Source organism: Taeniopygia guttata, chromosome 13 (genome assembly GCF_048771995.1).
Source record: "Taeniopygia guttata chromosome 13, bTaeGut7.mat, whole genome shotgun sequence".
Taxonomy (NCBI): Eukaryota; Metazoa; Chordata; class Aves; order Passeriformes; family Estrildidae; genus Taeniopygia; species Taeniopygia guttata.
In genome coordinates, this window is record NC_133038.1 from 17,526,678 (window position 1) to 17,553,799 (window position 27,122).

Genomic DNA, 27,122 nt, shown 5'->3' on the forward strand with positions numbered 1-27,122 from the left:
CCATCCACAGGTCAACTTTACACACCTGTGACCGCGAGGGAAGCATCCTCACAAGTGGCAATGTTAGGCTCCAAGGTTCCCGGAGCTCTGGGAAACCCACCCAGGGTCTTTGATTGAAGCTGGAGCTGGTGGCACCACTGCCCTCAATCCCCAGTGGCACTGCTGTGGTCAGAGATGACGGCAGTGGCAATGGCAGCGAAGAGAAAGAGCAGACCAGCAAAACACCTTCAATACTGATCAGCAACAATTTCAAACTTACTGAACCAAGTCTGAAAGCAAAGGATCCAGGGATCCTTCCTTTTTTCTGTTTGTACCCTTATAACGACCTTGGTGGCATCAGGACCCTGAAGGAAGGCAGCAGATTCACGAGCTCTGGTGCCAGGGAATTTTTCAATTATCCAGGAAATTTTATAGAATCACAGAAAAATTAGGTTTGGAAGGGACTTTAAAGGGACTTTAAAGCCCATCCAATCCCACCCCTGCCATGGGGTGGGACACCTTCCACTGTCCCAGACTGCTCTAAGTGCCATCCATCCTGGCCTGGGACAATTCCAGATATCCGGGGGCAGCCACAGCTTCTCTGGGCTATCAGTTCTTCAAGTTACATAAATACACACTTCCTAGCTCCTTGAACTGTCCCAAAAGGACAAGAAAATCAAACTGGAAGCAATGTTTTATAAAGCAAAATACTTGCATGTAAATACAGACTAAGAAAACAGAAATAATTCAGTAGTCACACCAAAACTTTATTTCCTTGTCTTCCCTACTCTTTGGCCTTAGATATGTTTAACTTTGCTTTGTCTTTGGAAGTCTTCTCTTTTTGGCTCTATCATTATAACTCTGAAGAAGCTAATTATATCAATTCTTAAATGTGAAACAGATTACAGAACTGGGAAACTCAGAATATGAGTTCCTAAAGGTTGTATGGCTCTGTAATGACAGTCACAGAAATTCAATAACAGCACTGTATGGAATGTACTCAAACACACCCCATGAAACAAATTAAAACAGAGCAATGAATCTCTCACACTGTGCAAATAAGAAAGCACAAGAAAATGTTAGTTTCTACAGTTTTCATAAGGGCTATTATAATGAATTAAGATTTTGGGTAATGAATCTTCAGAAAATTACAGTAAAGTTATTACCCGTAGGCACAGCGTAAATGCTGAAGATATTATAACTTCCTTGATGCCCTCCAGGCCTTGCTGCAGAGAACTATCATGGCAACATTAAAGCATTTTGTCATGAGCAGTAAGGGCAAAAGCAGGCATCACATTTACCCCAGCCTGGCAGAGCTGAAGCACATGGAGCACATGGAGGGGAGTCTGTCTGTCCCTGTGGTGTTTTTGGGAATCCAAACAAAGCAGAGGCAACTGCCATGGGGTTCTACATCCCACCTCCCTGACAAACACCCCTCCAGCACCCACCAAACCTCCCCACTAACTGCAAGTGACATTCTTGGTATTGAGTGCCAGAACATTTTGTAATTACCCCTATTTTTTAAATCACACTCAGGTATTTGAATTTTCAGTACTTAAAATCTCCATTATAGCACAGCAGAAATCCAGCTCCACATTCTGCAGACAGCTTCAGGAAATGGCAACTGAATCCCCTAATTGGACTATCAGGGTGCCAGATCATTCATCTTTATCTCCTGATCAAACTGAGGGCTCCAAAAGCCTTGGCTTTTATCTCCCCTTCTTAGCAGAGGAAAACTTTGGTCAGTTCCATTCCTGACTAGCTGTGTTAAAAAGGTAACATTGCAAAATACTCTTAGCTCAGAGCCTAAACCAAGAGAATGAGCTAACATGTTGGATTACAGCAACTCTCCAAACAGGCCATGAGGAAATGCCTCAGTTAGTTCAGACAGGATCTCTGAAGACTCTCGTGGGCTTTCAGCTGTTTTCTACATAGGCTTCTCTCGCGTCCACTGCTACCTGTGTTTGTAACAACCAGAGCACCAACATCAATTATATAATGATATAGAAAATTTATTGTCTTACCTCCAAACCTAGCTTAAAATAGTGCATAAAAGTTATCCTCAACTGAAAGAGGCCTTCTACAACATAGCATTTAAAAATGACGAGATTGTTATTATAACCAAGTGTTCTGTTTGGGGGAAAGTGTAAATGTGACATGTGGCTCATTGTTATGGATGTTATTTCCCTCCTAGTCTGTTGAAATACTCTGCCATCACAAGCTCCGATAATAAGAGGTATTAACAGTTCCCACAAAGGCTATTTTCCAGACCTTGTTCCCCAGTTCTTCCCCATAGTTCGAGGATGCAGAGGACTGTAGGGTGCCAGAGCAGTTAACTCCCTGCTTCCTATCTATGAAATGCCTATACAGTATAGCAATAAACCTTCTCTTACATGGAAATTTATCTCTATTTCAATTACTATCTCTCAGCTCTTATTAACTTATTTATTTATTTCTCCTTTTCTTAATCCATGTTTTCTGAAAATCTTGAAAGAAAGAGCTACAATTCTGCTGAACTTATACTGGATACCTACCATGAACTAACTGCTCTTATTACTGATGCAGCCTGAGAAGCATTCTCTGTGAAAAACAAAGAAGAAAAAAGAAATGTGTATGTGCTAGGTTTTCAGTTAGCCATTAGTTAAAAGGATGCTTAGCTTAAATAGTCTTGTTTAGACTTTCATTTTTGTTAAGCACTGCTAGAGAGCTTTAATTTCACTGTCTCCTCTGCTCCCCTTCAGGGCCTAAAGAACAGATATTATAGTGAAAACAGAAATACTGTGAACAACTGTTACTTTCTGAGCATCTTCCAGAAGATTTTTAGCTTTTAAAGCACAGTTTTGGACTGCACTTTCCATCAGAGCTATACACTGAACTGCAGAAATTCAAGCCATGTATGCAGTCAAGGATTTGCTTAACAATAAGCCAAAATGCTGTTTTAGAATCTTTGGTGATTGAAATGAAGCACTACTGTGTAGTTACAAGATTATATTTGTACCAGTCAGAACAGTCCAAAAGATCCAGAACTACAGGTACCTGAATAGCAGTAATCCACACTCTGACTTGCCCCTATATAACTATTACAAGTGTGTAGCTAAATTTTATTCAGATGCTGAATTGTATCTAAATGAGTGGCACACTAAGCATACTTATGTGCAATAAACACCAACACTCACGAATCTACGTCACTTTGTCACTTAAAAACAAGGAATAAAAATCAGAGCTACTAAGTATAGCTCTAAAATCTCTATATCCAAAACAATCGCACTGTACTGAGTAACAGCACCGCAGGTGTTCTGCATCTCCAGCTCAAGCCTTAAGCACATGAAATTTAGTAGGATCACTTCTTCTGAAAAGGTTTTGCACCAGGGTTGTACATGACAGACCTTTTGCACATTTATCCCAGGGCATAAGGAGAGGTGTTACAGCCACCACAGCTAATACCAGCAATTCGAACAACCCTCTTCGGCAAGCCAGAAATAAGATAATGGTTCAACATAGGCCGGCTCCTCTGAAATACTGGCAGCATTGCCTCTAATTATAGACATCTGTCATTGCTAGCCACTCAGTAGTAACCCTGACATCAATATACAACTATAACACCACATTGCCTGCAGGCACAGCAATGGGAGCCAGATCCAAGAGGCGGGCAATCATCTGCCTCAGCCAAACTATCTGTCAAGGGCTCCTAGCCACAAATAGCTCTTACGTTTTGTATCCTTAGGATAATATGTTGATTTATTTTAGATCCTCTAATATTTACAGTCTAGGCCATCTACTAAAATACAGGAACAAACCTGATGGCTGATGGAGGCAGTTGCTGCTCAAAACCACCACGGAAGGCCATAGCTCTCAGCACCCAGACCAATGCCACAGCTGCTGGAACAGGTACCTGTGCCCAAACTCCCCTCCCCAGAATCACACCTGTGCATTTCTGGCTGCAGGGCACAGGTACGGCTATGCCCTCATCAGCCCACGTTTTACCAACCAACCTGAAGGAATATTTTCAGTCTGAACCCGGAGAATATCTGTGCCAAAGTGAGCACAGTGAGTTCCAGTATCCCAGAGCTGGGAGCTGGGTCAGTACAGCAGAGAGAAGCTCTGCAGAATTATCTGCAATGTGCAATTTTGAAAGAGAAATTGCATTAATGCTATAAAGTATGTTTACTGATTAAATACTTCACCACTGCTTAAAGGCAAGCGACATATGCTGCTAACCAAGAAATACAGTTTCTTGATATGTACAGGTTTTTTTTTTTGAAAATCTATATCAGAAAGGGACAAAAAAGATTTAAGTTTTAAGTTTAAACTAATTAGGAATTAACTTCCTTACAATTATCTTAATTTGTTATTAACAAAACCAAGATTTCTTAGTATGATTTACAACAGCCTGTGCTGAAGAGAAGCTATTAATTACTCAATAGACAGTTAGCTTTCAAGTGAGCTGCATTTTAAAAACCTCCTTTAAAATACAATTGCTAAATGCCTTACAGTGGTGTAATGTGAGACAGGTTCAAATCTTATTACTTCACTGAAATTAAAACCTAAGTTTTAATACTGTTCAAGTCGAACAATGATTCCACACTTTATTGCTTTTGAAATCCCTTGATGATCATAGGAAAAAATGCCCTCGAGAAAAAGAGACTCTGTTTTCGATAAACAGAAAATACAGTTTGCACTCTTAGCCTCTTTGTCATCACAAAAAAGGATTTAATGCCAATTCTTTAAAAAAGACTTTTTTCACAAAATGTGCACCTTGTGTGCCATTTGTAAAATCAGCTCACTTTCTTTTATTTATTACTGCAGCGCGGCAAGGCAATAAAGCAGCTACTGATAGCTAATAAATTACATGCCTTTTAAAACAATTCTCCAGCTACAAAAAAACTTGTAACTACAAAGGCTTACATTTACATGGTACATCGTGTGAAGTGTCTACATTTATGTTCTACTTAACCACATAAATAAAATCTGACCCTTTATGAAACAGACAAGCACGAACCAAGGCTCCACATAAGATTAAAAAAAAGGTAATTTTTTAAGGCTTTCATATAGTTTTACATAACTAAACATAAAATTTGCACCAGCAGTTCAGGTGAAAGTATTTTTAAAATAAATTGCCTTTTTAATAAATGCCCTTCAAGATACCTTCAGGAAAAAAAGGTGAGCACCATTCTTCAATTAGAGCATGATAACACTGATTTACACCTGAATCTAAAAATTAAATAAGGTTTTCAATAATAATTGCAACATATTACTGTAATATAAAACAATAATTCTCCAGCACATACCATGCAAACCACGATTTGTATTTTTAATTAAAAAAAAGTATCAGAGCTTTGGGAAGGAATTTCTTTGCTAAAATAGATTTAAAACAAAAGGACTCTGCAGTTTGATTCATCATGCATCTCTCCAATAAATGCTTTAAATTAGACATATCTATTAAGCTTGTTGAACTGCTCTTAAATAGTTTTGCTCCATGGCCAGTCCAACTGTCTTTGCCTTTCCATTTGCATTATTTTTAGGCTGATGTGCTCAACTATTTTCATAAATTTCTTCCTTACAATTTGATTGTCTCATAAATCATTATCCTAAACATTACATTCCTTTTAATTGTCTCTATATCATCATGCAGCTAAAATTCAAATGTGTAGTTGAAATACTATTTTCCCCACTCACAATGATTTTTACAGCTCCGGAAGCTTTGGTTTTGCTTTGCTTACACAACTTTCCCTCTGTAGTTCCAAAATGGCAGTTCTTTAACTGAGCATGGAAACAGACCATACTCCCTACTCATAAAGCCATTTAAAGACATTCCTGCTGCTTGTTAAGATAAGACCCCTGACACATCAGTAGGGCCTGGCAGGAACAGGAATTCCTCCCGCAGCCATCCATCACTCTGAACTGAGATGCTGTGGGGCACATCTCTCACTCTGGACAAGCACTGCTTGATACAAAATAGTTTTCAGACACTTTTCCACTCCTTTAATCCTAGGTTTACCTTGATAGTATGTGTTTTCTTGTATTTTGCATCAGTGGTTAAAACAGCAAGACAAAGACATTCCTTATCTAAAGCAGACAAAAAACAAGGTTGAATAAACCAAGTGGCCAGGACAACAAACAAAGCAGAGCCTGTGTTTTCCTAATTCAGGTTAGTCTGTCTACTTGTGGGGATGAAATATTGGTGCAATTCTAAGATGGTCAAGAATAACAAGTGAATGAAGCCTGGTGTGTCTGTACCAGGAGGGTCCTTTGAGGAACTGGGTTCCTCAAAGTGCTGCAGAATGGAAAGAGAATTTAATAGTACAGACCATTAAAAGCTACAGTTTGGTTCAAGAGGAGTTACAGATATTTTTAAACATAAAAACACAGTGATACTCAAATACCAAAAATTCATTAACTCTGAATTTCACCCAAGAGTTCAAGCTAAAACACAGGACACTGAAATCAAGCAAGAGCTCAGGAAAAAAGAATGAGCTGGTCTGCCCTATGACCACACAAAGTATTTGAGAGGTATAATTTAAAGAGAAGTTGCCAATCTTGAACTTTTGCTGAAATTAGGCAACAGAAAAATATAGCTAAAATTTGAGAGACCGTAATATTAGTCAAGAAATTCCAAACACAAATATGCTGTACAGATAACACAGCAATATATCCAACTCTGGATCACCAGCAGGGAGCAGAATTACAGTTACATGACTATTTATCAAAAAGCTTACAAAAGTAATAAAAACTAATGAAACCAATCAATCAAAATTGGTCAAGAACCTTGATCAGTGATTATTCTCTGTAACACCTGGGGAGATTCAGACTGCAGCCTTTGAAGTTAAAGTCAGAAGCAAAGGGGTGACACCCTGAAGTTGTGCACAGAAAAACACAGCCTGTCTTGGCTCTGGCAGGAGAAACACAGACTGTCACCAGGCTAAGAGAGAAAAATGCAGGGCAAAGTAAATAAAGGCCCTCTCACTCCTCAGCTGAGTGAGGCACATGGCAGTGAACACAGTGAGGGATGGGGCGGCTGATGCCGAGCAGCCAAACAGGAGCTGCAGGTACCCAGCCAGCAGCAGCCTTGGCAAGCCCGTGCCCTCCACACCCCTGGGCTACTGCAGGACCTGGGTGGCAGCGAGGCCACAGCGTCTGCAGGTGCACCCAGGCCTCCAGCACTGCCTCTTTTTACAGTCTGACTGACAGTAACAGTCTTTAATCATGCACATAGTTTGTTTTGCTGACCCCTTCAGCAAACACGATCTCATCTAAAGATGACTGATCTCACAAAGATGACAGATGCCACCAGACACAGCTGCTCTCAGCTGGAGAATCTGAAGCACCTCAGAAGCCCAGCCAGCTAAAAAGGTGCTGCTAACTCATCCCTATCTTATGAGATATTGCTAAACTAAATTTTTTGTTCATATAGTTTAGCACACATATTGAGATGATTATGTTACTGTTATTCAGAAGAAATTGGTTATTAAAGAGAATGCATAAACTAGAATTGACTTGTGCTGTTCAGAGCTCATTCAAAGATAGTCTATTCTACTAATGTTACTTAAATCATCAGATTCTGTGCACATTCTTATAAAATCTAAATTAATATGATTTTATATTGACTTACATGCTGAAGTTTTTACGTATCTTGTGATCAGCCACTTTATTGTGTAGATGATATCTATACAAATAATTCAGTACTTAAATTGATATACAACCCTGCTTCAGAAATAAAACTTTTGTTCCCAGAAGACATCTTTCTCAATAGAGCTACATGCCTCAAGAAACAACTCGTCAGTAGTGAGAATGCTCTGGAGAAATAATATGGAACCTTCCTCATGGCCTTCCTAACTGCAGTTCTTTTGATCCAAATTGATGCCAACTGCTAACTCTTCCAACAAAGATGATACAGATGAAACCTGTGTGAAACACAACATTAAGACACTTTGGGTATTTTTCCCCTCCTTGCTTCAGAAGAAGGGCAAGCGGAAGAAGACGAAAACCATTTGCCTTCCTGTTACGTTTAACAAAAGTGCATTTAAGTCTGAAATGCATACTTCAAAATTATATTCCTGTATGTGAAACAGACCCATATCAGGACATTACTAGCATTTTTGATTACTCTATAAGCACACAAAAGTAAATGTCAGAAACATCTCTGCGTGGTCTAATAAAAATAATTTTGTGAGGATGTGCCTATCTAATGAAATATGAAACATAGCCCAACTGCTGTTTGTCCTTCAAATTTGATTTCAGGATATGGAAAATGGTTTATAGACAAGATAATGGTCTCTCTACTGCCCCAGCCTGCACACTGCCTGGGTGAAACAGCCTATCACTACTCCTTACTGTGCAGATGCACCAGTTGTTCTGCCTTTTACTAATCCAATTCGTTATGAAAATCACACCCTGCTACACTACACACTGACAAAGTCTAACACAAACTTGAACCAGATGCTCTGGAGAAAATGTTTATTTTCATTTTTGTTTTAACTAAAATACACCTTTTTCCTAAGTGGAAAAAGCCCCAAGCCTTCCTAAATTCAAGTGATCCACAGATGAGCCCAAGTTGTACTGCTTCAAATATTAAGGTTGTGACTCCATTTTTTTCAACACATAAGAATCTAAAGAAGCCATGTGGCTCCTGGGGTATCTCTGGATGCTATAAAAAGGAGCATTCAGCAATTAACAATGAATTAGATTGTGACTGTTGTGTGAGAGAAACAGGGATGTGACAGCTTTAGAAGACCTGTGAACAAAAGCGACAGTTGGCCGTGAGGTGTTTCACTAAATCATCATAAAGTATGTCTGTCATACTCAGAGAATGTTTCTTCTTTCTGCCATCCAACTTCATATTCAGTGCTTTTGGCAAAACGTGTTCAAACAAGAAGACTTTCCATACTATTATTTACTACCTATCTTCACTCATCTGTTATCAACTTGAAGACAGCTACAGATATTTTTCTGGGGTGAAAGTGCTGTTATGAGGAGTTGTATTCCTAAAGACTGCTGAAGGAAATTTATGAAATGTCTTAATCTAGCTACAGAATTTTTTATTTAAATTGAAAGGGGGACGTTTTTCTTTTTTTTGGCCCAAAGTAGACACAGACTCTTCTCACCTTGTTCCCCAAATCTATTCCCAGACCCATCACCGTGTTAAGAATGAGCCACCCTGTGTGGATGCCCAGCTCTCGGAGGGCGTCCTGCGCCACACTTCCAGCGCTCGGAATGCCACTAGAGGGCTCACAAACTGGTATGAAATCAAACGCATTGCTAGCCAGGACTGAAAATAACAGAATTTGCATTATTCCTTTACTAAAATTCTCTTACACACAGAAAATACTGTTGCCAAATATGTTATTGGGCCATGGTTCAACTGAAATAAAGACTGAAAATGCTCAGCAATCAACCATGCAGCTGGAGAGCTAATTTAGCACAGGATTTTCCTTGAAAAACAAACATCTGCAGTCCTTGCGCTGTGGACACCAGGACTCACAATAAATGCAGGTCAGTCAGTGCCATGCTATGCCATGTCATACCACAATGAATATTTTTTTAACTGTAGATTTTATGGGATGATTATATTCAGTAATTGCATAAGTGATAGAACTGCAGTCTCTGAATGGCTTCATTAAGTGAGAAGCAGGAGAACGGATTCCCTCCTGCTCCACGCTGATCCCTCCGTGCTGTGCCACCAGCGAGTGGGAGGAGGTGGCAGCAAGTCCTGCCCAAGTCAAACCTCAGCTGCCCAGGGACCAGCACCCAGAGCAACTGCAGCACCAGGGCAACTCTAGGACTAACATCAGCCTTCACCTGCAGAGAGAACAGCAGAGCAGGTCTGGCTAAACAAGAATCAACTGCAGAGAAAAGAAATATATTATGTATGCACCAGATACGTACAGCATATTTTTATTCCTGTCCACATTAAGCTGTGCTCCAAGACAGCAAAACCAATGGGGGAGAGATATATCCATCAATTATTAAAGGAATTAAATGGGAAATATTTTGATGGAAAGTGATAGACTCTAAACATGTTTAACTGTAGATCTAAAATACAATACTATATATATTTTCGGTAAAAATATTAGTTGACAATGCATCCCATTTGACTGAAAAATCAACTAAATAAAAATTAACACATCAGCATGAGAACAAAATTAACAGTCTATGGCAGATGAATCCTCTATTGCACCTGTCCTCCACTGTGCAGAAGAACATCAGCCTGCCACTGATTATTTCTTTTTGACATGATTTATCACCTACTATTCTTTAAACTTGATAAAGCAAATTAATCTTTGATTGCAGGAGCCACTGGAGGTTGTCATTAGTCATGTAGTTTGGTGAGGCTGCATGTGTTTCATTTACCAGTCACAAAGAAATGAAAGCCCAGCAGCCATTACTGCCTACTTCAGCTGCCTTCCTGACCCACCCAAGAGAAAAGACAACTGAATTCCAGACATGGGATATTAAGCAGCTACTCCAGGATTGACCCACATAAACAGAACAGAGTATTTGCTTTTCCAGAAAGAATGCTGATGCCCTAAAACGAATGTTCTCAGGAAGCAAATGAATTCTAATGACCAACAATTTGATCTGATTAACTTATATTTCAAGCTAGACGTCTATAGAGTTGTATCAATAATGTGATTTTATGTATTAAAAAATGAAAATTGAACCTTAAATAATTGTGTACTCATCTAAAAGACATATTGGAAAAATCTCAGCCAGACTAACAAATGTGCACAAACTGAAAATCACTTGAATCTGTGGGCTATGGCTGGGCCATGCCCATCAACCCGAGCTCTCCTGCCCAGCATGTTTCAGCTGTCTTTGCCACACCATGCTCGATCTCACTGCAGCTTTCCATGTCCATCTCCTCCTGGTTCCACTGCTCCCCTTAGCTCAAACCCACTGTCCCCCTCTTCAGCTGGTGAGGTGGGAGCATGGCAGCACGCAGTCACTTCACAGCATGTCAGAGAGCCTCTCTGGACCAAGGCCAGTCCCAGGATTCACCTCCTCAGCAGCAGAGGTGGCTGGGACTGGCGGGGGCTGGCCATGGGCTGAGCACCCCAAGGGGAAGCAGCCAGCCGGGGATTTCGGGAGCTCTGAGCCCAGGGAAGTGCAATGAAACTCCACACAGCACCTCCCAGGGAGACATTCCCTGAGGGGCCAGGAGCTGCTCAGGGACACACATCCAGGAACAAGCAGTGCTCCAAAGCAGAGGAACTGGTCCAAAGCAAAGTGTGCTTGGACTCTCGCTGTAGCCCATCCCCAGTGACGAGAGCGGCCGCAGGACACCGGGGACACTGGGCACAGCATTGCCCTGGCACCACGGGGACACTGGGCACAGCATTGCCCTGGCACCACGGGGACACTGGGCACAGCATTGCCCTGGCACCACGGGGACACTGGGCACAGCATTGCCCTGGCACCACGGGGACACTGGGCACAGCATTGCCCTGGCACCACAGGGACTCAGCACCGCGCAGAGAGCGCTGCCGTGCGGGGCAGGAACGCTGGGCAGGAGCACGCCTGAAACGCTCTCCAGCTTTTATTTGTACACATTTAACAGAAACCCCAGCTAGCCCGGGGGCTGTTCCTCAACAGCTCTTCCAACTTCCATGTTAAAGCAGTTTATTAACCAGGGACACACAGAATCTGCTACTTTCGAAGCCAATCAGAATTTTGATGTATAAACCCCACTTAATTATGGGACCATGATGTCTGCCTTTCTCAACGTATATATAGTGAAACAGTAAACAATAAATTTAGAAATAGTAAATAAATTCAGAAATAGCACATCACACTGTGATGTGCTAGGAAGGTCGTAGAGCCAGGAAAACAAAGGAACATCATCAAACAACTCAGGGTATTCCTAGTGTTGCCATTATTATTTGTATAAAAATTAATTATTGCTACTTTGCATTGAAGAAATAGCTCAAACTATTTTTCAATGTCTGTCTACAGCATGAAAGTTAAATAAAGATTTACAAATTGCTGTGAGGTACTTAATTTGATGTGTTAGTGTATTTCTTTGTTGTTGTTGTTTCTAAACTGAGTAATTTGGAAATGTCTATATAAAAATTACATTTCAGTACTAGAGATGCAATTTGTATTCTAGAATTAATAATAACAAATACAGATAATAACTGGAGGAAAAAATCCTTAGAAATATCACCACAAGAATCTCTGTAGATATTTGAGAAAAAATAAACAGTCACTGAACTGTGAATTATGAGGAGTCATTTTCCATACACAAATGCATTTTTAAAAGTGAGAATCGTTACATTCAGTAGATTTTCCACTTTTTTTCTTAGTTGCACAGATAACTGTATGTTTATTTAACAGAAATATAAGTACAATAACTTAGGATTCATATAAAAATACACACATTGTTTGGTTCCATTGAGAAGCTATAAATTTCATCTATTGAACATTAGCTAAAAAATTACACGTGTTTATCATCTGGATTATTCTCAGATTAATAGAGATAAATGGCAAAACATAATCAGCACCAACTCTGCAACTTAATCATTGCATCTGAGCTATAGGAAACACTTAATTACTCTCATTTACTAGGTGCAATCTAATGAGGAGACATTAGCCAAATGAAAAGAATGCAGTACAAACAAACAAAATAGTTATACCATCATTAAAAACAAACTCTGACAGTGCAGGTGACAGCGTATGCAGGATAAATTACCATAATGTCCTAAATGCTGAGCTGTCAGCATGCTAATGCCGGAACGGATACCCAGGGAATGTCGGCACTGGAGCTGTCAGAACCGGGCACCATCAATCACCTCCCTGCACCGCTCCGCTCATTATCCGCCTTTCCTGGGCTCGGGATCGGCACAGCCACAGCGAGCGGCGAGGAAACCTCGTCTGACACCGGCAGGGAGCTGCTCTCAGCGCTCCCAGAGCAGGGGAGACCCTCCCACGGGCAGGCTGCCCCCCAAAGCAGCCAGCACCCACCCCTGTTCCCAGCACCCACCTGTACCCCAGCACCCACCTGTACCCAGCACCCACCCCTGTCCCCGGCACCCACCCCTGTCCCCAGCACCCACCTGTACCCCAGCACCCACCCCTGTTCCCAGCACCCACCTGTACCCAGCACCCACCTGTACCCCAGCACCCACCTGTACCCCAGCACCCCCCGTGTCCCCAGCACCCACCTGTACCCCAGCACCCACAGTACCCCGGCACCCACCGGTACCCAGCACCCACTGTACTCCAGCACCCACCTGTACCCAGCACCCACCCCTGTCCTCAGCACCCACCTGTACCCCGGCACCCACTGTACCCCGGCACCCACTGTACCCCAGCACCCACCGGTACCCAGCACCCCCCGTGTCCCCAGCACCCACCGGTACCCAGCACCCACTGTACTCCAGCACCCACCTGTACCCAGCACCCACCCCTGTCCCCAGCACCCACTGTACCCCAGCACCCACTCCTGTCCCCAGCACCCACTGTACCCCAGCACCCACCTGTACCCAGCACCCACAGTACCCCGGCACCCACCGGTACCCAGCACCCACTGTACCCCAGCACCCACCTGTACCCAGCACCCACAGTACCCCGGCACCCACCGGTACCCAGCACCCACCTGTACCCAGCACCCACCTGTCCCCAGCACCCCCCGTGTCCCCAGCACCCACCCCTGTCCCCAGCACCCACCCCTGTCCCCAGCACCCACCTGTACCCAGCACCCACCTGTCCCCAGCACCCACCCCTGTCCCCAGCACCCACCTGTACCCAGCACCCACCTGTACCCCGGCACCCACCCCTGTCCCCAGCACCCACCTGTACCCCAGCACCCCCCGTGTCCCCAGCACCCACCCCTGTCCCCAGCACCCACTGTACCCCGGCACCCACCTGTACCCAGCACCCACCCCTGTCCCCAGCACCCACCTGTACCCAGCACCCACCTGTCCCCAGCACCCACCCCTGTCCCCAGCACCCACCTGTACCCCGGCACCCACCTGTACCCAGCACCCACCCCTGTCCCCAGCACCCACCTGTACCCAGCACCCACCTGTACCCCGGCACCCACTGTACCCCAGCACCCCCCGTGTCCCCAGCACCCACCCCTGTCCCCAGCACCCACCCCTGTCCCCAGCACCCACTGTACCCCAGCACCCACCCCTGTCCCCAGCACCCACCCCTGTCCCCAGCACCCACCTGTACCCCAGCACCCACCCCTGTCCCCAGCACCCACCCCTGTCCCCAGCACCCACCTGTACCCCAGCACCCACCCGTGTCCCCAGCACCCACCTGTACCCCGGCACCCACCTGTACCCCAGCACCCCCCGTGTCCCCAGCACCCACTGTACCCCAGCACCCCCCGTGTCCCCAGCACCCACCCCTGTCCCCAGCACCCACCTGTACCCAGCACCCACCTGTACCCAGCACCCACCCCTGTCCCCAGCACCCACCTGTCCCCAGCACCCACCTGTACCCCGGCACCCACCTGTACCCCGGCACCCACCTGTACCCCAGCACCCCCCGTGTCCCCAGCACCCACCCCTGTCCCCAGCACCCACTGTACCCCAGCACCCACCCCTGTCCCCAGCACCCACCTGTACCCCAGCACCCCCCATGTCCCCAGCACCCACCTGTACCCCAGCACCCACCTGTACCCAGCACCCACCTGTACCCCAGCACCCACCCCTGTCCCCAGCACCCACCTGTACCCCAGCACCCACCTGTACCCAGCACCCACCTGTACCCCAGCACCCACCTGTACCCCAGCACCCCCCCGTGCTCCAGAGCTGCTGGCACATCTCTGCCTCTGCCTGCACCAAACTGAACTCAGGACACTGTCTGCTGCCTTACACAGCCACCTGGTACTGTTACACTCAGTTTAGATGAGCATGTTTTTGTCTTGGATTCTTTAAAGGAACACACAGACTCAAAAAGGCCATGCAAGAATAGCCCAGCCAGCCAGACAGGTGTGTCAGCTCTGCCTGTGTCCATCCCCACACGTGCCAACCACCTGAGGAGAGCAAAGCACTCTCATCTGCTTACAAAACACGGCTGCTCCACCACTGTAATACCAGAAGTGTCACAGTGATGAAGCTCGGTGGAATAAAACCTTTGGTTTTCACTTGACCTTTCAGATTGCTCTGCTGAGCACAGTAAACATTCATTAAACTTTGAGAAACTGCAAAGTTTCAGATACCTGGGGCTGGGTCCAGCTGAGGGTTCTTCCATATACACATTCATCTTCTCTCACCTTTATTTTGAGGTCTTAAGTGATAGAAATCCTAGAGAAAATGCAGTGAGGTTGAAAGATGAAACTACTTCATCTATAACAGAGCAACCAAAATAAATCACCCTCAGAATGAGGGAAGAAATGAACTTTAAGAATGTGAAATGATAAACCTGAGAATTAAAGAACTTTTTAGATTCCAATGCAAGAGAATGGATCCTATTGTTAAGGAATCCGATTTTCAGGTTCTGCTGATTTCCGTAGCATTAATAGTACTCATTGTTTCCAAGGCTTAGGCCAACGTGCTGTTCCATTCAAGTATCTTAAATATTGTTACAAAAGCACAATCCAGAAAATACTGCTCAGATATGGAAATCTAGTTTGTATTTTGTACAATTATCCTTTCCCTTTCCTAATTAAGATGTGAGGAGGAAAAAAATCCAAACCCACACTAAAGAATCCTGTTATCCAAGATTCAGCTTGTGTCTGCAGAAGCTAAAAAGGAAATTGGAAGAGTTTTATTTGCATAATACAGGTATTACCTACATGCAAATGCATTTGAGAGGGATAATTAACACTGCACCTTATACTGTTATTCAAGCAACTCTTCAGAATCCTTTAGCAAATATATTACAAAGTCATTTGTTCAGCAGAAGGACAGAAAAAGACAGAAAGGAATGACAGAGAACGAAATTCAACAAGTAATAAAATATTTTTGAATTGGTTTCAAAGATTCAGAATTTAATTTGGGTGCCTTTTGTTGCCCTTGTATTTGGAGATGGTAATCCTCTGTCAGCTCTTTCATACAGCCCTCTGGAATTCCAACCAGACACATAAAATCCATGATTCCCTCAGACCTCAGCACATCCCTTCACTTGCACACAAAATCCTGTCACACCTTCTGCAAACCGTGCTGCCCTTCTGAGGAATAGAGCCAGAGTCGGGACAGACCTCTCCGAGTGGGCAGGGAACCCCTGCCCATAGCTGGGATGGAAACAGACAATACTGATTGGAAGCACAGTGAAATAATTTTCTGGTTTGAGGGGTTTTTTAGGCAAAAATTTATGTTAACTGAATTTTACACTTCAAGTATTTTTCCATATGATCAGTAATTTCTTTAAAGAGAATTAAATATAATTTGTTTTCCCAAATCTAAAAAGTAAGGATACAGAAAGAAATGTAACACTTTGAATTCATGTACCATGGACGAACTATGCTTACATGAGGTTCATGCTGTTTTGTTTTTGTTTTTTAGTAAGACTGTGTTTAAATTGTGGGCTGGTAAAAAAAAAAACAACCCAATTTTATCGGGCACTTTCCTTGTGAGGACAAATGGTCTTCTAAAGGCCCTTTCCTCAGTTTCTGATGGACAGCCTTAATTAAAAATATGACCAAAATATCTTGCAAGCAGTTAACAAACCTATACTTACAGAAAATGAAGTAAAGAAAAGGATTAAGAGATGTTTGAGTAAAGATTGCTCATGCATGGACTGTGGGTACTGTTAGCAGGTAAAGACAGTAAATGTGAAAGACCAAACATATGTTACAAATCTTCTCAAGAAAACAACATTTATTGCCTTTCAAAGATGACATATTCTAGTAATTCTGTGTTTATTTGTTTAAGTAGGCTTGAAAATAAAATTTGCAATACTAACAAGAGAAAAGAGCAAATAAGAAATATTGAAGTGCACTCTAAAGATCTTCTATATATTATGGACATGTAATAGGATTTTTTCCTCCATCATAAGATATTGCATAGGTGGACAGATAAATTACTCCCTGTGTTTATAGAGTAATAGTGACAAACTACTCTTAAAGGGGAATCCTTCCAGATTTTTAAAACACTGGACAGTGTTTTAGTTTGACAGTAGCAATCAAACTAAGAAAAAGCAGTCAGTTCCTGACTGATAATCTCATTCATTTTTATGATGGATGAAGTACATTATAGGAAAAACAAATGTAAGAAGTTTGTTTAAAAATACTCTGCATATTCATACAGTACTGTGTAAGAACAAAAAAATTAAATCTAACTAGATTATAATTTGTTTTGCATATAAAATTGTGTACCTATAAACATTGAGCTATTAACACTGATTAACATTGATGTTATAAAGCACCATCACTGACTAGTATTAAAAAGGTATAAATTCAGTTGAGAACAATCAATAGACTCAACAGATCATAATCTCAAATACTGCTTTTAATTAATGATTATGCTTAAAAGTCACAACAAATATATGAACTCTGAAGTCCCTGAATTATGTAAAACTAGTTTTCCAGACTGAAGGGTTAAGCATTTACAACATTAAATTAAAAACAATTTAATTAAATTAAACATTACATTAAAAACTCAAAACACTGATAAAATTGCCTTATTTTAAAGGGTAGTAATTTCTTTTTATAAAACATTTCCTAATTCCGTTTTATAGCAAAATTACTTGTGAGCTTTGCTAATAACAGACATGGTACTGGCCCATAACCTGTGAGTAATGCACCAAAGTAAGGTGATATTAAATCTATGGACTAGCTATTATTTAGATTTATGATTCAATGAATGGTAACGTATTTTGCTACTTTATGAAGAAATGAGCAAATCATAATGTCTTTTTCTTCCTAAGAAGCTCTTCTTGGCAACCATCAATGGAGTGTGACTGTAATTGATAACCTGAGCTGATTTTACATTCTGTTGGAAATCTGAGTTCACAAGGTTAATTATGGCCTGGCCACAGCTCATGGGAATACGAGGCTGCTGTGCCTGCCTGGCTGATGAAGATGTACAGCGTGATCCCAGCAGCTCCCTGACACAGGAGGGACCTCCAGCACCACATGTGGCACTGACACGCACCCCTACACCACCCTGTCACTCAGGGTGGCAGTGACACCCACCCCTGACACCCACCCTGTCACTCTGGGTGGCAGTGACACCCACCCCTGACACCCACCCTGTCACTCAGGGTGGCAATGTCAGAGTGACGGCCCTGCTTGCTCAAAGAACACACTGGTCTGAGTGTTCTTTCTGCTGGCTTTTGCTTCCCGTCTTCTATTCTATTAAATCCAGGGATCAATAATTGTGTGTCAATCCAAAACAAGTTACCAATTAATATCCAACAAAATTACCATTGAGGAAGGATCAACACTTGGTTCCATTTTCAGTCCCTTCTTCTGCAACACTGAATTGAAACATGCAGCAAAGGAGTCTCATTAATGATACGCAAGCACAAGAGACGGGAATTTTAAAGATATCTGAAAATTACGGTAACAAACCACTTACAAGGCAAGGGAAGATAAGCATGACATCATAAATGAGCAGTTCAGTGACTTCATCCCGAAGATCAGCAAAAGTAGGATCTTCTTACACACTCCACACATAGGTCGCAGTGTGAACCACCAGAGCGAGCTTCCCGCTCAGCACCACAGTGAGTGCACAGCCTCACCCTGCAGCCCGACATGCACACCCAGCATCCCAGAGAAGGGCCTCAGCACCACAGCGAGTGCACAGCCTCACCCTGCAGCCCGACATGCACACCCAGCATCCCAGAGAAGGGCCTCAGCACCACAGCGAGTGCACAGCCTCACCCTGCAGCCCGACATGCACACCCAGCATCCCAGAGAAGGGCCTCAGCACCACAGTGACTGCACAGCCTCACCCTGCAGCCCGACATGCACACCCAGCATCCCAGAGAAGGGCCTCAGCACCACAGCGAGTGCACAGCCTCACCCTGCAGCCCGACGTGCACACCCAGCATCCCAGAGAAGGGCGAGCAGGGCAGTGCTGGGAGCTCAGAGCTTTGTCTGGCGCTGTCTCTGCTCAGCTGCAGCCAAGGCAGCGCGGGGATGTCCCGGAGAGCCTCGGGGTGCATGCAGAGCAGCAGAGCCTGCTCAAACTCAGCTTCACTTACAGTACAGAGCACAGGTCAGGAAAATCCTCTTTTAGTTCCGCACTGCACTCGCTGTGCACATGGCAATCACCGTGGGCTCAGAAGTGAAACCAGGCAGCGGAAGGAGCAGCAGCACCCACCAGCTGCTCTCCTCAGCTACATCAGCAAGGCTGCACCATCGGCAGGGACACCACTACCTTCTGCACGAGTCCTACCTTCCTTTGCTCTCCAGATGGACAACATGTCATCTAGAGGTAATTTTCAGATAGAAAAATGAGGCAGAAATCTCATCAGTTATACTCTAAGTTCATAGATTCACAAGTATTAACACAAGATTTTAAACGGGAAATGCAAAATTAACTTCTACATTATTCAATCATGTTAAAGAATAGATAAAGTCTCTAAAGAGACCTAAAATACCTAGAAGGAATCTTGTGGATGCTGAATACAGTTTGTACCAATACAGGCAACCATGTCCCTTAATCCTTTTATAAATCACTCAAATTTAATTTCAAAATCCGTTAATAATTTTGCCTCCATAATTCCCCTCCTGGGAGGCTCTTCTAGATGAGCCTGTATGTTTTGAATTTCTAACCAAAGGTGTTTGATAGCCATATCCATTTGATCCTGGGCCAGCAACACCATTAATTAAAAAAGCTCTTTTACCTGCCCAGCAATTTTAGCTGTCCCCTCCTCCACACATGGTGGTCAATCCTGTCCCATCCCAGCCCTCATTCCCAGGGCTCCCCAGACAGCCAGGAAAGGCTCCATTATATGTCTACAGCCCTGCTGCACATCCCTGCTGCTTTGAAGGACTCTCTCTAGGAGCTGCAACCAAGGTAAAGCAGAGAGGATTAACATCCACACAGTTACTTCACATTTGCAAAGGGACAGGCCAAAGGAAGCGACCTTTTTTAGGCAATATAATCTTCATAAATGGGTTGAAAAAGGAAAGCAACAAATTGAAAAAATCAAGCTTACAGCTTGCTAGTGTGGCCTTCACTAGTTAATCAATCCATAGAAAGCTTTTTTATCTTTAGTAAAGCTATACAAAATCATCAAGAAAAGGCTGTTAAAGAAAATCCATACTCAGAATTAGTACGTGACAAATATTAAAATGCCAAAAATTATATGATGCTTAAAGGCTGAAAAATGAAGAAAAGTTCTTGTTATCCCAGGAAAACCTCCAAAGAAGTCCAAACTTCTGGCCCTGAAAGAAATGTCTCTGACCCAGCATCTGGTGTCTGTGTCTGTCCTCTTAAAACAATGAAAGAGAAGTAAAGGCAAAACTTCAGCCTGCCATCACAGAGAAGAAATCTCTAACTATATAAAAATTGACAACAAAGTAAACAAAAATAATCTGCTTAACAGTGGAAAATTTAGGCCCAGATCAACTAAACAACTTAACAAGAAGTAGAGAGAGGGCATTATGTGCTTCTTTCCCTCTTCTGTGCTTCTTTGCTGTGTAATTTGACTTATTTAAAAGGAATATTTGTATGTAAGGACGTCAAAGTGATCCAAAAATAAGGTTTCAGTCCTGAAGTATCCCTGCCATCTCTGCTAGTTTAGTTTTATGTTAAGTGAAAGCAACATTACCTACTGCCCTCATAATCCACACAGTAGATGAAAGGTAGGAAAATGTCTACAGAGGAGTGTTATTTGGAAGATTTTCCTTCTGTTCTGGGTACTGTTCTCAAAGCTGGGCATCCTGCAATGCATTAGCTGGCTAAGGAACAACCAAACGCTGCCTGGATGTACGCAGCCCCCTTTCCTGCAGGTGAACAGCCCCGGTGATTCCAGGAGGGCTCCAGCCTCCGCCCCGGGGATCCCAGCCTCGGGCTCCCTGCCCCATTCTCTGCGTCCATCCCGGCTCTATCCCGGCTCCATCCCCATTCCTGCCTGGCTCCATCCCTGCATCCCAGGGCAGCTCCAAGCCCAGCGCAGTGCAGGGCCTGGCTGCTGCGCCAGGAACACGAGGAACTGCTTTAAATGTTTGCCACTCTGTACTCGATACGAGTAATCAATTGAGATAAACTACCGAAAAAATTCCATCAGCTGCTCTGTAATAACTCCGCTTTAATAATCATTGAACACAGTTGTAGCCAAAGTGCTGCAGCCTTAAATCAAAGATCACTTCATATCACGAGGTCTTAGGGGACAATTTTGCCTAAGAGTATATGTGGCATGCTTAGATATTAGCATAAAACTACAGTCACTACAGTTATTTTAAATATAAAAGGTTGTCTACAAATCAAAATTAAATCCTCTTCACTTTATTCTGAGTAAATGGCTGCATAAGGATGCAAACAAATTAACTGAAAGCTTGAAAGTCAAGTTCTCAATTACTATTTAACTGCAACTTTACTATATTTGAATATAATTTACTGTATACTTAGTTGTTTTAAAATGGAATCCAATACTATATAATAAAACCCCAAATAGCACAACAAATGATTTATGATGATGCAAATGTACAAATACTTGGGTCTGAATAGTGCTCTTTCTGCATATATTGCTAACTACTGTATCAGCCTAACATCTAATAAATCATTCATGAAAAGCCAAAGTACATAATTTGCTATGCTACTGCTCAAAATCTGCCTGGCTCAGAAAGGCCTGCTGACACAAAGACTTCAGAGGAACTCTTACTCCCAGTTACTAAAAGCTGAGAACTCTCACTTAAAGGAAGGTATTTCTATAGACACAGGGAAGGATATAAAACTGGAAAAGTTCTAAATAGCAGACTTTAATTATAGAATAAAACCAGGAGTTCGTCAGTTTAAGTACTATCAAAAATAATTACTTATTACATAATTACTTTGCTGACCATACATTAATTAGCCATGTTATGAAGTAGCACCACACCTCTATGTGTAAAAATATAAACATCTGCAGTATCAGAGAGAGACAGATCTATAACATCATCTGTGTAACAAAGATCAAGTGCTCTATGCAGAGTGTTCTATTTGCAGCAGTGATTCATGGTGCTGGGCAAAAAAACGCTGACACTCTGAGAAGATATTTTCCCGTAAAAGGTTGAAGTCCTTAAACAGCAAAAAACACCAACGTCCATCATCTTTAAGCTCTATTGATTTCTGGTGAAGATTTAAAAGGCTGTTTACTTATTTCCCATCATTTCTGTCGGAGCTGTAACAATTCTCTTCCCACTGAATAAACCTCTCATGATCCTCTTGATGATTAAGGTCAGACAAAATGTCAAACTCCTAATGCTAAGTGCTTTCACATTAAAAATTAATACCAAATCACCAAGTAAAATCCAAACAAGAAGTCAGACATGTAAATAGAACACAATAAGGGCAATACTGACCATTACAAAAAAGACCTGTAATGCATACATGAAAAAATACTTGGCAACAGGTAAGAGCGCACTCTTTCACTTGTGCATCTTTAACCCCCTTCCTTATCTCAAGAGTTATTGTACTATGCTTGAGACAATCCTTTTTAAAATCCTTTTTCCATTAAAGCTTGCAGTCTCCTCCTCTATTTATCCCCAAATGCCATTTACTATATGACTGAAGTATTACAAGGATTGTTCTTATTCTGTTCTGAACTTCATCCACGAAGAGAAGTTTATTTTTACAGCTGCTACTGAATGCAAAGTCAGTATACAGGTAACAAAAAGACATCATAATGATCCTCTAAATCAAGCTCAACTTACTGCTAATCATCTATGTAGCATTTTAAACTGTTGGATATATAGAGACATGAACAGAGGAATGCAGAACACAGCCCTGTAAGAGGCTTCACAGGGCTTTTTATCCAGACTGCTGCTGCTCCAGTCAACCAGACAATATTAGTTAATTCATAAACTTACCAAGAACAATCCTAAATCTAACTGATTTCTTCAGCCTTCTTAACAGTTACTAATATCCTGAGCATGAAAGCGTCAAGTGTTAGAACCAAACCTGTAGGGTTTGGAAGCCTGCGAGTAACTATAGAATAAACCACAAAGGTAGATCTCAAATAAAGTACCAAGACAGTCAAGCGTAAACACTGGTTTGGTTTAACCAAAGGAATTTATTCCAGCAGGTTACCTTTAAAGTTTTGGCCCACCTTGCCAATTGACCTCCAAAAGATTGCTCTCATTTAGAATGCATGAGCATAATAGAGATTCACAGGTGCTAGAGTGAGGAAAGGATCTCTTTATACTGCCGGGGTTCTGAATGGCCTTTTCAAGGCTGGCTTCTGTCAGAGCTGTGCCATGTGTACAGAAAGATCAAAGTTACTGCACTGAGAGGTGCCAGGAGGTGTGGCAGGAACGAGGATGGTGATTCTGTGATAGGCTTTAATATCAAGCTAGGAATATTAACAAAATGCAGTCAGTTTCCACCACAGATTATAAAAAAACCACAAAATGCAGCAAAACCAAAGTTGTTACTCTTCTAATTAATAATATCTGGTTAGTTTTCAAATCAAAATTACTACAAAGAAATTAGGAGCTGTTTGCTGTATGCAAAAATTGTTGTTTCTTGGGGTTTTTTTTGAGTTTTACCTTGCTCCCACAAGACTTTGATGGGAGTCTTGAGGAGGGTCCAGGAAGGACCTTGACTAAAATACAATAACAAGTTGTTTGGTTTGTCAAGCAGATAAGATATCAAGGACAAACTGTCAGCCAGGCCCACAACCCAATAGTGCTGTAACAGAGAAAACTGGATGCAGAGAACACTTTTGCATTGGTTACATGAAATATTGAATGAGAAATGTACTGCTCCCATAACATACTCCTTGGGAAGCACAATGAGTAACACAACTCCTCCTAAGTGTGTGTTGAAACTCTGTAGCTGAAACAATCAGAATAAAAATATTAAATAACCATCACTACTTTTGCTATACATTTTAGTGGAATGGTAATGTAACACCAACATGAGATTTGGTACATGGCAATCTAACAAAGCACAGTGTGTTTGGATATCAATAGAGATTACAAAGATTAGCATGAATCACACCATAGGAACATGTCAGTCAGTGAAGTGAAACATCCCAGTTCAGAATAACATGACCTCAGTGAAACACATTACACTTATCTCTGTAATATTACAACTTCAAAACTTGATCTGAAAATTGTGCTTACCTTTGCTTTAAGATTTAACATTATAAATGTTTAATATAATTTTAACATATATTATTTTTATGCTTTTTCCTAAGAATTTTAAATATTTCAAAATCACTTCCTCTGTTCACTTGTACACTGTTTAATATTTCTTAAATACTTCAATTCAGATACCAACTTGTAAATGCTTTAGGATAAACCTTGCATTTCTGATCCAACTAAAATTTTTTTTGTGCCCTATACTTGTTTTCTTCTATATTAAAAATCACTAACTACCTTGAGTCTCATAAAGGCTTGCAAAAGTCAAAGAATCCTTATTTCCTGGCTGTAAGGCGAAAATTTGTAAATAAAGGTTTGGGTTTTTTTTTATTTCAGAATGAGTAAAATTGCCTAATGAAATAATGACTTGTAAAGGAACATATTATAGATTACCAAGGAAAATAAATCATTGCTAAGAATCTTTAAAATAACACATTTAGTTGGAACTGCCACACAATCTTGCTACACTTTTCTCCATGGTGTTCTTGCCACAACTAATCAGGAGAGGGATTATGATCCCTACCTCAGCATCACTGGATTTTATGTGTAAATCAATGAGTGTTTAATAATGACATTTACTATGCCCTCCCTGCACCCCAGGCAGGAACGGAGATGCCCTCGTGCTCTCAGTGTTTTCAGCAGAATCTGACATCTGGATTTGGTTAGGTGGCCACGTGGCCTCTCTGCTGCACCGCTGAGTCACAGCTGGAGGAACCTCAAGGTGGTTGTGAGACTCTCTGTGACTTCATTGAGATTTAACTGATAAAGTTGATACATAAATAATGCCCAGGGACTTTACTGTTTAAGTTTATATTACTGTTCCTGTAAAACTTTACTGTAGAACTTTACTGTTACTGTTACTGTTATTTTACTGTTTAAGTTTATTTTCATCAACCTACTATATTCCAAAGCTCTCATTCCCATGTTTCTTACTGTCTTGCTCCCCAAACGCTGGTGAAAGTCCCGGAGAGCCATGGCAGTGAGGAGTGCAGGACACCTGTACAGAGTGGGGGTTCTGTTGGCCTGACAGAGGGGAGATAATGAAACCAAAGTGTCTGAGTCTCGGAGAGAACTCCTGAGAACACGTTACCCGAGAGTACCAGAGGTTCTGCTCAGTGTTGTTCCCAAAGATGCTCCCAATGTGCCAGTCTGCAGTAGGCTCCTGTCACTGTCACCTATGTGTCAGCTCAGGCTCACGGCATCAATTTATGCTCAGAAGGCTCCATGTCCCCAAGTCTGAGCATACCTACGTTCAGTGATTGCACAGATGAAACTAAAAGATGTTCCTTATTTCCCCCTGCATTTTCAGTTTTCTGTAGTTCCCTACACTAAGGAAAACTAAAGCAACAAATTGTCAAAATCAAAACTTAATGTGTGAGAAGAAACAATAATCCAGATTAATTTCTGGGTTTATAAACCCAAGATTAATCATGAATGAATATCACTAAGAACACCCAAATTACTCTTCACTAATGTCTTGATTTCCACATTTACTCAGTTTCCAACAACAGCCCTCTCACGTACATTTTATATTAAAATCTTGTAAAGCTTCTACAGATGTTTTGAAAATTCTTTTTTTTCAAAGAAAAGAGTAAATTTTATTTACCTTAAATTCACTGGAAGCCTTTAAGAGCAACTCTTCATAATCTGAACATGCAGATTCTCACCTACTAACACAATTAAGTATGTGCTGTGCTTAACCTTTGAAAGGGTGAAATGCAACTGTACTTGTGGTTTGTTTTATCCATGGACAACAAAACAGTCTGAAATCCCACAAAATTATGTTACTCAATGATTTATGTTTAGTTTGAGTACATCTCTTAGGAAAAGAAAGGTTTTTCTTCAGATATTTCCTTCAAATATTCCAGAGTCTCAAACCACATTAACTTTTCTGAAACTGTATTTTTGAGGAAAAGGTATTCTTCCTCATATATAAAAATCTTTCTATGCCAAAAATGTCTTTATTATTTGAATATTTCTAGAATAGAAATGTATTTTTAAGAGAAGAGTGCATTATGAGCATTACAAAACTGTTAAAACTGTTTAAGTTGTATATTCTAATTAGTTTGGCAGAGCTAATACAAATTATGTTTACAGACTAACAATAATAAAATTGAAGTACTAGTTAAATATGTAAAATAATTAAAGGAATCATTTTTAGCCTGGCATAATTAGCTAACCCACTTTACATGCACTTATTAAAATGAATTTACATGTTATATTCCATAAGTAGTTACGCAATAGTGTTTATACAGGAAAAATATAATGAACCAAACTCTTTGTATCCAGCTCTCCACAATTAAAACGAAGACTCCCCAAGTAATATCAATCTAGGAGAGACTAATTAAGTTTGGTTTGATAACCATTCATTTCTTCTATTGCCTCTGAGCAAATTGTTTATTAGAGAAAGTTATTTTACACAAATCAAATCAAACTGGGTAAACCATTATATTTGAGAGAAACCTTAGCCATCAGTCAATTAATCCATCATTTTCTCCAGACACTTTTGTTTAACAAGCAGATCATATTATCAACAATTTAGATATCCAATGATTCAATTATGACAGAAAATTTATTGACAGCTTCTCTAATACTTTTGTTATGAATAAATATTAAATGCTCTCCACTTTTGATGAGCAAACCAAATGCAGTTGTGTTAAATCTAATAGTCAAAACCTGAGTGATACTTCCAAATGAAATGTCTTAAAAAATATTTAAAACCATAATTATTTGTTTAAAAGAGTGATTGAACATACTTCACAATTTCTGAAAAATTAGCAAATTATCTAATTTCTACTGATTAAATGAGAACACATCTATATAAGAATTACCAAATATGCATGAAGAGATTTAACACAAATAAAAATGGATGACTTCATGCAGCATTCTAAAATATTTATGTATAAATGGTACCATTATTATGACGGCATGATTATAGAAAAATGGTATTGACATATCA

At 41.4% G+C, this 27,122-nt stretch overlaps 1 protein-coding gene across 16 annotated transcripts in view; it reads right to left on the reverse strand.

The window, feature by feature from the left end:
- Window positions 1-27,122, reverse strand: part of LOC115497090 (ran-binding protein 17) — an 82,218-nt gene that overhangs the window by 32,133 nt on the left and 22,963 nt on the right. For 8 of the 16 annotated variants that reach the window (XR_012058135.1, XR_012058131.1, XR_012058128.1 and 5 more), the window contains one exon: window positions 15,146-15,230. The exons of 2 other annotated variants lie outside the window; for them this stretch is intronic. The gene's annotated coding sequence lies outside the window, so the exon portion shown is untranslated. Of the gene's footprint in view, window positions 1-8,565; window positions 12,847-15,145; window positions 15,231-27,122 lie in introns of those variants that run through there. 6 more of the 16 variants (XR_012058134.1, XR_012058133.1, XR_012058130.1 and 3 more) reach the window with 6 other exon arrangements.